Raw genomic sequence first — 13,486 nt, 5'->3', positions numbered from 1 at the left:
CACAGCACTGCCGCTGATCCTTTTAACTGGGTGACTCTTCAAAGACCCCCTCTGTCCCTAATGGCACCCTATTCCCTACATAGTGCACTACTTTTGACCAGGGCACCATTTCCCGGTAAGACTGCCATCGTACATAGAGCTTTACTGGCAGTCTTCTCTCTTGATGCCACCGTCCTAATGGTCCCCCTCTACCTATCTGTCCCATCCCCTGGACCTGCCTGGGTTGACTGTTCACTGTAATGTTAACTTAAGTCAGGGGAGTGTGGTACTCAACTCTGGTGGTGACTGAATGCTGTTAGCTGGTGTGTGTTGAATGTTCTGGCACAAATGGTTGCTGTGCATCACCCAAGTGGGTGCTACACATTGTTGGTGGACGAGGTGAGTTCCACTCTCACTATGTAAAGCACTTTGAGCAGCTAGGTGGAGAAGCACTACAGAAATCCAATCAACAAGCCCTATTGTTACGTTTTTATTGCTGTAAATCAGTGTTGTTTCATAAGGGGTTGGCAGACCCTCTCGGTTCATACATGTTAGTATGAATTCATCTTAACACTCCCCTCCACTTTAGTGGACGGGATGTTCTGATATTGGATGGTTGAGTTTAAGGTTGATTACCCAATACCCTTAATCCCATGGTTTATATGCAGTCTCTTCCTGCCTCTGTCTGGTTGGCTGGTTAAGTTATTCTGTGCTATCTGGCTGATGGGGGATTGATTGTGTGAATAAGAGACACTCCACTGCTCATGATCCTACACACTTAATGGGCTCAGCCAGACGAGGGGGAACAGCTTTAGAGTGTGTTGGTGTATCTGTGTTGCACGTGCGTATCAGTGTGTGTGTGTGTGTGTGTGTGTGTGTGTGTGTGTGTGTGTGTGTGTGTGTGTGTGTGTGTGTGTGTGTAAGTGGGAGTGAGGGGGTCTGGCTATACGGCAGAGTCAAATGAAGTGGAATGGAACACGTGTTTGACCCAATCGAATCCAACGGGCCACTTACCCCATTAGCACCTCTCTTCTTGTCCTTGGAGCGACAGACAAACAGTCCATCAATGACTGTTCACAGAACGAATCTGCCTTCGTAAATTACTTAAACATCCCCCCCATAGTGCTCCTCCCGTCCTCCTTCCTTCCCTTCATCCCTCCTCCCTCCATCCCTCCATCCCTCCATCCCTCCATCCCTCCATCCCTCCTCCCTCCACCCTCCATCCCTCCATCCCTCCATCCCTCCATCCCTCCATCCCTCCTCCCTCCGCCCTCCATCCCTCCATCTCTCCATCCCTCCTCCCTCCGCCCGCCCTCCATCCCTCCATCCCTCCTTTCCTCTTCTGTTTTATTTTCTTTCCTCTGTTCTTTTTCAAGCCGCATATCCCTCTTCCTTCCTCATTCCATCCCTCTCACCATCATCCCTCCCTCAATCTCTGTCTCCATCCCTCCCTTTCTTTCACAGCCCTATAGTGTTGTCGCAGGACATTTGCAATGCTGAGTGTTACTTGGCAATCTGCGTAAAGGGAGGGGGTTTAGCCGGGGTCCCTCTCTCACGGCCCCCTAATTATTTTATTTCTGCTTTACAGGACTCATAATAAGTGATTTAGGAAGGATTATAACATACTTTGCAGCTTATTGGCCCTCTTTATTTCTACTCTCATCCCCTCTCTTTGCCCTCCCTCCCTCCTCTTCCCCTTCTCCCTCCCACTTATCATTTCTGTTAACCAAAACCATCCAGGGAGTGGAGAGAGGGAGCGAGAGGGAGAGTGATGGAAAAAGGGTGAGAGGCAGGGAGGAGGAGAGTGATGGAGAGAGGGTGAGAGGCAGGGAGGAGGAGAGTGATGGAGAGAGGGTGAGAGGCTGGGAGGTGGAGAGTGATGGAGAGAGGGTGAGAGGCAGGGAGGAGGAGAGTGATGTGAGAGGCAGGGAGGAGGAGAGAGATGGAGCAAGGGCTTGAGACAGGGAAAGGAAGAGAAGGAGAGAGGGTAAGAGACAGGGAGAATGAGAGTGATGGAGAGAGGATGAGAGACGGAGAATGGAGAGTGATGGAGAGAGGGTGAGCGAAACGGAGAAGGAGAGTGATGGAGAGAGGGTGAGCGACAAGGAGAAGGAGAGTGATGGAGAAAGGGTGAGAGACAGGGAGAATGAGAGTGATAGAGAGAGGGTGAGAGACAGGGTGAAGGAGAGAGACTAAGGAAAGGGACGGCAAGCAGAATTTCAACTAGGCGTCATCGACGAGCAGCGTCATGGTAACCCTTCCATTCTGTCAGAGGGGGAGTCCTGGAATGTGTGTGTGTCTGCTTGTGGGACTACTAGAACTTAGTCCAGATCTGGGACTCCTCTAGAACCCTGGGGAACTGTGCGTTGTTCCTGGGAGGATAGGGAGAAGAAAATAAGAGGATTTATGAGGCCCCCATTACCCTTTTATTTTGGTAAGTGAGAGTGAATAATTGTTTGTAATCAGGACATTGGATTGGTGACAACAGTATTAGGTTCATCTCATATATCATTGGGTAAATACAGTGGAGGAGTAAAAGAGGGGTGGAAGGGTTTTGGGGGGGGGGGGGGGGGGGGGGGGGGGGGGGGGGTTGTAATATTGTGGCGAGTCCTTGCTTATGCATATGTTTTAATGGCTCCCAACTCATCCATCCAAAGAAACACATATTCACACACGCATGCACACACACACACAAACACACACACAAACACACACACACACACACACACACACACACACACAGCTGGCCATATTGGAGTCATAAAGAGGGTAGTGAAAACGAACTTGGTGCCATTCCTAACTCACCATTATTAACCAGTTGCCACAGTGACCATTACCAGACCATCATTAATTGCACTTCGATAGTAACTTCCTACTACAATGGAATGTAGAATTGGAATTGAATGAATGAATGGAATTGAAGGATGGGACTAATAACAACTAACAACAAACAATAGCAAGATAACTAATAATGTAAGCATACTGTGTCCATAATAAGTATATAGGTTGTAGGTTGAGAGCTTTTGTGAAAGAGCACAGTTAGAAAGATATGGCATATAGAAGCAAACCGGATGGACATCATGAAAATGATTGGAGAGGTTGAGAGTAGAAGAAGTTCAGGAGAAAAAACAAACAAAATATAATTATTGTAAAATTGACTGTGTCCATAAAATGTAGATAGCAAGTATAAGCTGGAAGTAGAGGCCTAAGCATTGTTGTTCACTAGTTTACTCCAAGTAGGGAAAGGGTGGCGGGTTGGAAAGTAATAAAGGGGAATATATATATATATATATATATTTTTTTTTTAAGGATATGTATGTGTATGTATGTATGTATGTATGTATGTATGTGGGTATGTATGTGTGTGTATGTATGTATGTATGTGTGTATATGTATGTATTTGTGTATACAGTGGGGAGAACAAGTATTTGATACACTGCCGATTTTGCAGGTTTTCCTACTTACAAAGCATGTAGAGGTCTGTAATTTTTATCATAGGTACACTTCAACTGTGAGAGACAAAAATCCAGAAAATCACATTGTATGATTTTTAAGTAATTAATTTGCATTTTATTGCTTGACATAAGTATTTGATCACCTACCAACCAGTAAGAATTCCAACTCTCACAGACCTGTTAGTTTTTCTTTAAGAAGCCCTCCTGTTCTCCACTCATTACCTGTATTAACTGCACCTGTTTGAACTCGTTACCTGTATAAAAGACACCTGTCCACACACTCAATCAAACAGACTCCAACCTCTCCACAATGGCCAAGACCAGAGAGCTGTGTAAGGACATCAGGGATAAAATTGTAGACCTGCACAAGGCTGGGATGGGCTACAGGACAATAGGCAAGCAGCTTGGTGAGAAGGCAACAACTGTTGGCGCAATTATTAGAAAATGGAAGAAGTTCAAGATGATGGTCAATCACCCTCGGTCTGGGGCTCCATGCAAGATCTCACCTCGTGGGGCATCAATGATCATGAGGAAGGTGAGGGATCAGCCCAGAACTACACGGCAGGACCTGGTCAATGACCTGAAGAGAGCTGGGACCACAGTCTCAAAGAAAACCATTAGTAACACACTATGCCGTCATGGATTAAAATCCTGCAGCGCACGCAATGTCCCCCTGCTCAAGCCAGCGCATGTCCAGGCCTGTCTGAAGTTTGCCAATGACCATCTGGATGATCCAGAGGAGGAATGGGAGAAGGTCATGTGGTCTGATGAGACAAAAATAGAGATTTTTGGTCTAAACTCCACTTGCCGTGTTTGGAGGAAGAAGAAGGATGAGTACAACCCCAAGAACACCATCCCAACCGTGAAGCATGGAGGTGGAAACATCATTCTTTGGGGATGCTTTTCTGCAAAGGGGACAGGACGACTGCACTGTATTGAGGGGAGGATGGATGGGGCCATGTATCGCGAGATCTTGGCCAACAACCTCCTTCCCTCAGTAAGAGCATTGAAGATGGGTCGTGGCTGGGTCTTCCAGCATGACAACGACCCGAAACACACAGCCAAGGCAACTAAGGAGTGGCTCCGTAAGAAGCATCTCAAGGTCCTGGAGTGGCCTAGCCAGTCTCCAGACCTGAACCCAAAAGAAAATATTTGTAGGGAGCTGAAAGTCTGTATTGCCCAGCGACAGCCCCGAAACCTGAAGGATCTGGAGAAGGTCTGTATGGAGGAGTGTGCCAAAATCCCTGCTGCAGTGTGTACAAACCTGGTCAAGACCTACAGGAAACGTATGATCTCTGTAATTGCAAACAAAGGTTTCTGTACCAAATATTAAGTTCTGCTTTTCTGATGTATCAAATACTTATGTCATGCAATAAAATGCAAATGAATTACTTAAAAATCATACAATGTGATTTTCTGGATTTTTGTTTTAGATTCCGTCTCTCACAGTTGAAGTGTACCTATGATAAAAATGACAGACCACTACATGCTTTGTAAGTAGGAAAACCTGCAAAATCAGCAGTGTATCAAATACTTGTTCTCCCCACTGTATATGTATATATATGTATATATATATATATATATATATATATATATATATATATATATATATATATATAAACATGGGGGATATCAAGTGATGCACACAAAAAAAAAATAATAATAATAATAAACGTCCTACTACAACTGTTTATATGTGTGTGTGTGTGTGTCTGCATGCGTGCCTGAGTGTGTGTGTGTGTGTTTATGTGTGTGTGTGCGCGTGTGTTTGTGTGTGTGCGCGTGTGTGTGTGTGTGTGTGCGCGTGTGTGCGTATTTGTGCATGCCACGGTGTTTGTCACTAAATGGCTCCAGTACAACCCGCTGGCTTCAATGCTTTATAATAATAATATAATATGCCATTTAGCATACGCTTTTATCCAAAGCGACTTACAGTCATACGTGCATACATTTTTTGTGTATGGGTGGTCCCGGGGATCGAACCCACTACCTTGGCGTTACAAACGCCGTGCTCTACCAGTTTGTCAAAGGAGTGACTGGCGTACAAACAGCCAACATTAAATGATAATGACACTGTTTTATCACATTGACAACAGTGAATAAATGGCCAGGTTTTATTTTGTTGTTCTTCAGAAGTCCTATTTGACCAGATGGTCCTCCTATGCCAACAACCAATGGTTCAGAAACACATTTGCAACAGAAAATAGTATTTTCTCCCGATCGCAGGTCAGCCAAATCATCAAGTGTCAGGGGACTAGAATTAGGATGTAGCCCTTTCCTGAAGTCAAATGGCCTAGTGGCCTCATGGGTGGAAACATTATTTTTAAATAAATGCTGAAAATCCAGTGTTTCTATGTCAAACAGTTTTGTTACAGTTCAGTCTTCTGTGATGTACAGTATATAAAGTGTAATATTGGGATGCAAACTCAAAATGGAATGCATTTCAACTCTATATCTGACATGGTACAGGTGTCTTCTTTTTTTAAGCCCATGACCGTGTGTGAGGTGAATTCATTTGTTTCAAAGTTTGTTTAAGACTACCAAGAAACACTCTGTGTGACCCTGATATAGCCCACTGCAGTTATTAATACACACAATAAAAAAGACTACAATTCCTCCATAGTAGCTGCTCCCATGGGGGTCCTTGGGACATCTGTAATATGATGACTGGCAAAACTACGCTTCCCAGGGGGCCGTGCTTCATCAAATCAAACCAAATCAAATCAAATTTGACTGCTCACATACACATATTTTGATGATGTTATCGCAGTGGCATGCTCCTTAAATGATATCATGGGAAGAAAACACTGTTCATTGAAGTTGATGGGTCATTTATTACAAAACCTTTCGATATTGGCAATCATTTCAGTGACTATTTCACTAGTAAAGTGGAAAAACTCAGAAGTGAAATGACAACATCGTATTTTTGTATAAAATATCAAATAATTAAAGAAAAGGATTGCTGTTTTGAATTTGGTCAAGTTAGTGTGTGAGAGGTGGAAAAACTATTGTTATCCATTAATAATGATAAGCCACCAGGTATAAGAGATGGAAACTCTTAAGTTGTGACTTGATTTAGACTCGTGATATATTGACTTGAGACTTGACTTGGACTCTAGATGAGAGACTCATGAACAATGCAAGTCAGTACTGGGATGAGTTTTTGTTGTGCATTCTGTCAGATAACATTGAACAGAGAAAGTTTTTTAATATAGAGGGTTGAAAAGCGTTCTAGAACGTCTGCGTCATTCGTACGTAACTGTAGTACTACAACAAAAAAATCTTAATCAGCAACAATGTCATCAGGTGGTGAGGCTTTCGTTATTACATTTGGTTGCAAGAACCTGAAGTATAATGCCAGTGGCAAAAAACGAAATACTGTTTGCAAAACTTGTGGAATAAACATTAAAGATGCTGGCGCAAATACATCTAACTTCATCCGATATTTGAAAACTCACCGCGAAAGGTCAGTTAGGCTAGCTAGCTAACAACGTTACAATGTGGTTAGACTAATAATAGCCTGTTTAGCAGATGCCAGCTTGATAAATCAAATCAAATTGTATTTGTCACATGCGCAGAATACAACAGGTATAGACCTTACAGTGAAATGCTTACTTACAAGCCCTTAACAATAAACTTTTCAGAAAGAGTACCAAAGAAAATCACAAAAAATACAATGTAAAATAATACAAAATAAAAGCAACATATAATTAAAGAGCAGCAGTAAAAATAACAATAGCGAGGCTATATACAGGGGGTACTGGTACCGATGTCAATGTGCGGGGCACCGGTTAGTCGAGGTAATTGATGTAATATATACATGTAGGTAGAGTTATTAAAGTGACTATGCCTAGGTAATAAACAGAGAATAGCAGCAGCGTAAAAGAGGGGGGGACAATGCAAATAGTCTGGGTAGCCATTTGATTAGATGTTCAGGAGTCTTATGCCTTGGGGGTAGAAGCTGTTTAGAAGCCTCTTGGACCTAGACTTGGCACTTCGGTACCACTTGCTGTGCGGTAGCAGAGAGAACAGTCTATGACCAGGGTGGCTGGAGTCTTTGACAATTTTTAGGGCCTTCCTCTGACACCGCCTGGTATAAAGGTCCTGGATGGCAGGAAGCTTGGCCCCAGTGATGTACTGGGCCATACGCACTGCCCTCTGTAGTGCCTTGCGGTCGGAGGCCGAGCAGTTGCCATAGCAGGCAGTGATGCAACCAGTCAGGATGCTCTCGATGATGCTGCTGTAGAACCTTTTGAGGATCTGAGGACCCATGCCAAATCTTTTCAGTCTCCTGAAGGGGAATAGGTTTTGTCGTGCTCTCTTTACGACTGTATTGGTGTGCTTGAACCATTTGAGTTTGTTGGTGATGTGGACACCAAGAAAATTGAAGCTCTCAACCTGTTCCACTACAGCCCCGTCGATGAGAATGGGGGCGTGCTAAGTCCTCTTCTTTTTCCCTGTAGTCCACAATCATCTCCTTTGTCTTGATCACGTTGAGGGAGAAGTTGTTGTCCCGGCACCACACGGCCAGGTCTCTGACCTCCTCCCTATAGGCTATATCGTTGTTGTCGGTGATCAAGCCTACCACTGTTGTGTCATCGGCAAACTTAATGATGGTGTTGGAGTCATGCCTGGCAATGCAGTCATGAGTGAACAGGGAGTACAGGAGGGGACTGAGCACGCACCCCTGAGGTGCCCCCGTGTTGAGGATCAGCGTGGCGGATGTGTTGTTACCTACTCTTACCACCTGGGGGCGGCCCGTCAGGAAGTCCAGGATCCAGTTGCAGAGGGAGGTGTTTAGTCCCAGGGTCCTTATCTTAGTGATGAGCTTTGAGGGTCACTATGGTGTTGAATGCTGAGCTGTAGTCAATTAATAGCATTCTCACATAGGTGTTCCTTTTGTCCAGGTGTGAAAGGGCAGTGTGGAGCGCAATAGAGATTGCACAATCTGTGAATCTGTTGGGGCAATATGCAAATTGGAGTGGGTCTAGGGTTTCTGGGATAATGGTGTTGATGTGAGCAATGACCAGCCTTTCAAAGCACTTCATGGCTACAGATGTGAGTGCTACGGGTCGGTAGTCATTTAGGCAGGTTACTTAGTGTTCTTGGGCACAGGGACTATGGTGGTCTTCTTGAAACATGTTGGTATTACAGATTCAGACAGGGAGAGGTTGAAAATATCAGTGAAGACACTTGCCAGTTGGTCAGCGCATGCTCGGAGTACACGTGCTGGTAATCCGTCTGGCCCTGCGGCCTTGTGAATGTTGACCTGTGTAAAGGACTTATTCACATCGGCTACGGAGAGCGTGATCACACAGTCATCCGTAACAGCTGATGCTCTCATGCGTGTTTCAGTGTTACTTGCCTCGAAGCGATCATAGAAGTATTTTAGCTTGTCTGGTAGGCTTGTGTCACTGGGCAGCTCGCAGCTGTGCTTCCCTTTGTTGTCTGTAATAGTTTGCAAGCCTTGCCACATCCAACAAGTGTCGGAGCCGGTGTAGTATGATTCGATCTTAGTTCTGTATTGACGCTTTGCCTGTTTGATGGTTCGTCGGAGGGCATAGCGGGATTTCTTATAAGCTTCCGGGTTAGAGTCCCTCTCCTTGAAAGCGGCAGCTCTACCCTTTAGCTCAGTGCAGATGTTGCCTGTAATCCATGGCTTCTGGCTGGGGTATGTATGTACAGTCACTTTGGGGATGACATCATCGATGCACTTATTGATGATGCCAGTGACTGATGTGGTGTACTCCTCAATGCCATCGGGAGAATCCCGGAACATATTCCAGTCTGTGCTAGCAAAACAGTCCTGTAGTTTATCATCTGCTTCATCCGACAACTTTTTTATTAAGAATATAGATGAAAACTCTCTTGGTAGATAGTGTGATCTACAGCTTATCATGAGATACTCTACCTCAGGCGAGCAAAACCTAGAGACTTCCTTAGTGTTACGGTCCGGCACTGTTGTTCCTGTCCCCGCTTGTTTTCCTTTTCCCTTTTTCCCTGTGTGTGTTGTCTGTGTCTGTCTCCTCCCGCTGTGCAGCCCAGTCAGAGGATCTAGGTCAGGGGGCGTGGCCATTCTCTCTCCTGCTCAGTTACATCCAGCTGCAGCTCATTGTCACCAATCAACCAGCAGTTATCTACCCGGGCTGGCCACCTCTCCAGCGCCAGTTCGTTCCTACACCACCTGTGGTAACTTGGCTCCGTACAGCGATCTCAGTTTAGTTGTTACCCTCTCAGCATTATATTTGTCTCTGCCACGTTTGTAACCTGTCTCTCCTTCGACCAGATCCCGTCTGTTCCTGCTGCCTGCCTGCCTGCCACTCCCACGCCGCAACCTGCTCATCTGTTGTCTGATATCCTCGTCATCCAGCTCTCAGTACTACTGGCTCTCCACCCCACTCAGCTCCTACCCCGGTCTGAAGCTGCTCCACCCTGAACTGTTTCTCTCTGCCAAAACACGCTGAATAAACAACATCTTAATTCACCCTCTTTGTCCGTGTGTCCGTCTCTGCACCTGAGTCCCCACCAAGCCTAACAGAACGAACTGGCCAAACATGGACTCAGCAGAGATGCCACATGAAACAACGGGTGATGGCGTACAACGCGCCCTCCATTCACAGGGAATGTTATTGGGACAACACGACCAACTCATCCGGTCTCTATTGGATAACAACCAGCGGTTGTTGGATCAAGTATCTCAGCTCACCTCTCAGGTAGCTAACCTGGTAACACTCACTACTCTTCCTCCCTCTGCTTCTCCTCCGCCTGTTCCTCCTACAGTTGCTCCAGGCTCGGCTTCCGCTCCTGCCCTTCGGGAACCCCCTACAACCTCACCCGAACCTTTCACCGGGGACCTGAACAAATGCCGTGGTTTCCTGCTTCAGTGCCGCTTGGTGTTCCAACAGAAGCCCCTGTCTTTCTCCACGGAATCCTCAAAGGTACATTACGCTCTGGGGTTACTGAGGGGCAAAGCTTTGATTTGGGCAGAAGCGGCTTGTTCTACTCAGCAGATTGCCAGCCTGTCGTTTGACGATTTTTCCTCTCAATTGGAAATTGTGTTTGATCACCCGGACCATGCCGGGACCGCCACAAAGAGACTGTTGAAGCTACGACAGGGCACGGGTAGCGTGGCTGAATACGCCATTGATTTTTGGACCTTGGCAGCCGATTCCAAGTGGAATGACGAAGCTCTTCAGGGAGCGTTTGTTAACGGTTTGAGTGACACGATTAAGGATGAACTAGCTGTTCGTGATGAGCCTGCTAACCTTCATTCTCTCGTTTCCCTTGCTACACGAATAGACAACAGGCTACGGGAGAGGAGACAGGAGAGGGGCGGTCGGGTCCGCACCGCAGGCGGGGCCCCCTCGCTTTCTGCAACCCGAGCAACATCACCACTCGGACACCGCCCACACACCTCAGCGGTTCCCTCCACGGAACTAGACGAGCCCATGCAGCTGGGCCGTGCTCGTCTGTCCCCTGCCGAAAAGGAACGGCGCATGCGGGCTGGTGAGTGCGTGTACTGTGGGGACCGCACTCATTTCCTGGTTAACTGTCCGGTTCGCCCAAAAGACAAAGCTCGCAGGTAAAAGTGGGCGTACTTGCGAGTGCTACACCTGACTCAATGCCCACAGCCCCCCCGTCTAGTTATCCCAGCTACAGTCCAGTTCAGGAATCTGTCTCTCCCATTAGCTGCTCTCATTGACTCTGGTGCTGAGGATAGTTTCCTTGACGTTAACCTGGTCACTCAGGCTGAGATCCCTATTAAGCCCCTGCCTAAGCCTATAACAGTAACTGCTATAGACGGCCATCAGTTTGCCAACATCACCCACCAAACTGTCCCCGTTTCTCTCATGCTGTCCGGCAATCACAAAGAAACCATCCAGTTTAAAGTAGTCTCCTCCTCGGCCTCCCCTCTTATCCTCGGTTTCCCTTGGCTTAGCCTTCACAACCCCCATATTAACTGGCAAAACCACAAAATACACAGTTGGAGCACTCACTGCCATTCTGCTTGCCTTGGGTCGGCTATTCCGCCCTCTGTAGGTTCCCCTGCTTCCCCTGTCAAACCCCCAGACCTCTCTTCAGTCCCTGAAGAGTACCTGGACCTGGCCGAGGTATTCAGTAAGTCCAAAGCACTTTCACTACCACCTCATAGGCCATACGATTGCGCTATTGAGTTACTGCCTGGAGCCCCTTTGCCGTCCAGTCGGCTTTTCAATCTGTCCCGTACTGAGAGAGAAGCTATGGAAACCTACATAGGCGACTCCCTAGCCTCTGGCATCATTCGTCCCTCATCTTCCGCTGTTGGTGCTGGGTTCTTTTTTGTAGAGAAGAAGGACAAAACATTACGCCCCTGCATTGACTACAGAGGACTAAATAACATCACAGTCAGAAATACGTACCCCCTGCCTCTCATCAACTCAGCATTTGAACCCCTTCATGGTGCCACCGTGTTTACCAAATTCGACCTGCGTAACGCTTACCACCTCGTTAGGATCAGGCAGGGAGACGAATGGAAAACTGCGTTCAATACCCCTCTCGGACACTTTGAATACCTAGTCATGCCATTCGGTCTCACTAACGCCCCAGCAGTGTTTCAGGCCATGGTTAACGATGTGTTGAGGGATTTTCTACACCGTTTTGTGTTTGTCTATTTGGATGACATTCTAATATTCTCTAAGTCACAGGATGAACACGTCTCCCACGTCCGTCTGGTTCTCCAACGCCTCATGGAAAATAAACTGTATGTGAAAGCAGAAAAATGTGAGTTCCACCGGCAGTCCGTCCCCTTTTTGGGTTTTATTATCGAGCGGGGACAAGTGTCACCAGACCCTGACAAAATCAGAGCGGTTGCGGAGTGGCCCACACCCACGTCTCGGAAGCAGCTACAACGCTTCCTGGGCTTCGCCAACTTCTACCGCCGCTTCATCAGGGGTTTCAGCCGAGTGGTTGCCCCCCTGACCAAGCTCACCTCCCCTAAGGTGCCATTCCTGTGGACGCCTAAGGCCGAGTCAGCCGTGAGTACACTGAAGGAACTGTTCTCCACCTCACCTGTTCTTATTCATCCAGACACCAGTTTGCAGTTTATTGTGGAAGTGGACGCCTCTGATTCGGGGGTGGGGGCTGTCCTGTCACAACGTTCCCCCACGGACCAGAAGCTCCATCCTGTGGCCTTTTTCTCCAGGAGATTGACCCCTGCTGAGAAGAACTACGACGTGGGTAACCGGGAGTTGCTTGCTGTCAAGTTGGCGTTGGAGGAGTGGAGGCACTGGCTAGACGGAGCAGAGCAACCCTTCATAGTCTGGACAGACCACAAGAACCTGGCTTACATCCAGTCATCCAAGAGGCTAAACTCCCGTCAGGCCAGATGGGCTCTGTTCTTCAGCAGGTTCAAGTTTATTCTAACATATCGTCCTGGCACACGTAATGTCAAGCCTGATGCTCTCTCTCGCCAGTTTACAGACAATGAAGACTCCAGCAATCCTGAACCTGTTCTGCCCGCTTCCTGTTTGGTGGCGGCTGTTCACTGGGAAATCGAGTCCCTCGTCCGATCGGCACAAGAGTCGGAACCTGGACCGGCCGATGGCCCCCCCGACCTTCTCTATGTTCCCGCAGCCGTGCGGCCGCAAGTGCTCAACTGGATCCACACCTCGCGCTTCTCCTGCCACCCTGGTATGAACCGTACACTGTCGCTACTGAAGAGGCACTTTTGGTGGCCATCCGTCGAGGCTGACGTCCGGGAATACGTGGTGGCCTGTTCCATCTGTGCCCAAAATAAGGCTTCCCACCGGGCTCCTTCGGGCCTGCTGCGGCCTCTCCCAGTCCCGAGTCGTCCTTGGTCTCACGTGGCCTTGGACTTCGTCACTGGACTTCCTATGTCTGAAGGTAATGACACCATACTCACCATCGTGGACAGATTCTCTAAATCTGCCCATTTTGTTGCATTACCAAAATTACCGTCTGCCAGTGAGACAGCCGACCTCTTTGTCCTACATGTATTCCGTCCCCATGGAATACCTGTGGACATAATGTCCGATAGAGGCCCACAGTTCATT

At 47.3% G+C, this 13,486-nt stretch overlaps 1 long non-coding RNA gene across 1 annotated transcript; it reads left to right on the top strand.

Moving 5' to 3' along the window:
• Positions 1–9,385: 9,385 nt before the first annotated feature.
• LOC311116274 lies at positions 9,386–9,918 on the top strand. The gene is made up of 2 exons (XR_014611389.1): positions 9,386–9,623; positions 9,721–9,918. It is a non-coding gene; the product is annotated as an uncharacterized lncRNA (long non-coding RNA).
• Positions 9,919–13,486: the final 3,568 nt, after the last annotated feature.

The sequence above is a fragment of the Coregonus lavaretus genome (genome assembly GCF_964263955.1).
Source record: "Coregonus lavaretus genome assembly, contig: HAP1_SCAFFOLD_2696, whole genome shotgun sequence".
NCBI lineage: Eukaryota > Metazoa > Chordata > Actinopteri > Salmoniformes > Salmonidae > Coregonus > Coregonus lavaretus.
Note: the sequence above shows the minus strand (reverse complement) of the source record. Positions and strands in the feature narration are given on the sequence as shown.